Genomic DNA, 1,048 nt, shown 5'->3' on the forward strand with positions numbered 1-1,048 from the left:
ACCTACCATATTTTTGATTCGACCGTTAAAAAGGTGATCGATGGACAGTGATGAGAGTGTGACGTCTGTTTGTCTGTGGGTAAAGCATCATATGGGTGTACTCATATATGGGTACATGTTCAGCATTGAAAAATACAGGATTTTTTCACTCATGTATGGGTATAATGATAATGATTTCCCTCTGAAAATAATCAAATAAAATGATAATTTTAATAATTATAACTTTTTATTAATTACTAACTAGCACAATAATAAATAAATAACACTATTTTAAGAATGTCATCCAGGAAGTTTAGATCAGGAGTGAAATGTCCATAGACTTGACCTCCAACGCTCTTTGCACTTTCTCCCGCAACATCCTATTCTGTAAAAAAAAAAAACATCATGTTTATTGCAATTATATCCACTTACCTATTTTATTAATACCAACTTACCAGCATTTGATTTGTATTCGGCCGAATTATGTCCTCCGCAGTTATTGAAATAAGGCGAGGTTTTTTTGTTGTGCCTGGGAGCAAAAGCGTGGACAATCAAGTACACAGAATATTGACTTCTGCGCATTCATATCTATTCGAATTAGCTTACCTTTTTCTATAATTTTAATCATCATAAAAGTCTTTTTGAACAGCAATCAATTAATGAAACAAAATATTTTGTTGCTAAGATGATGTTCTCATCACGGAAACAATTTAAAATTGTGAAGTCCTCAAATTTTCACTCAAATATGGGTAATGGCTGTTTACCTATAATATGAGTAAAGTTTACCGCTTTTTATAGGTATATTTCACTCATATTATGGGTAACATGGCCAAAACTCAAATTTGAGTGATTTCAATACCCATTTATGGGTATCCTCATCTTAGCGTGTAGTCAACATTACTACACAAGAAAATTTCTTCTGTTGATTTAACCAGAGTTGTAGTATTTTTGACTAGAAACATTCTTGATTTGAGAAGTTTAGCATCATACTTTTGACCACAGAATGTTGTACGGTGGGTGTCACGGATTGAAATACAATGCTTTGTAGTGGATGCTACTATGGACAAAG

At 32.8% G+C, this 1,048-nt stretch overlaps 1 long non-coding RNA gene across 1 annotated transcript; it reads right to left on the minus strand.

Moving 5' to 3' along the window:
- Window positions 1-208: 208 nt before the first annotated feature.
- LOC110675674 lies at window positions 209-775 on the minus strand. Its single transcript, XR_002499701.1, has 3 exons — window positions 586-775; window positions 435-508; window positions 209-364 (listed from the first exon to the last, which is right to left on the minus strand). It is a non-coding gene; the product is annotated as an uncharacterized LOC110675674 (long non-coding RNA).
- Between the last annotated feature and the right edge of the window lie 273 nt (window positions 776-1,048).

The sequence above is a fragment of the Aedes aegypti genome, chromosome 2, assembly GCF_002204515.2.
Source record: "Aedes aegypti strain LVP_AGWG chromosome 2, AaegL5.0 Primary Assembly, whole genome shotgun sequence".
NCBI lineage: Eukaryota > Metazoa > Arthropoda > Insecta > Diptera > Culicidae > Aedes > Aedes aegypti.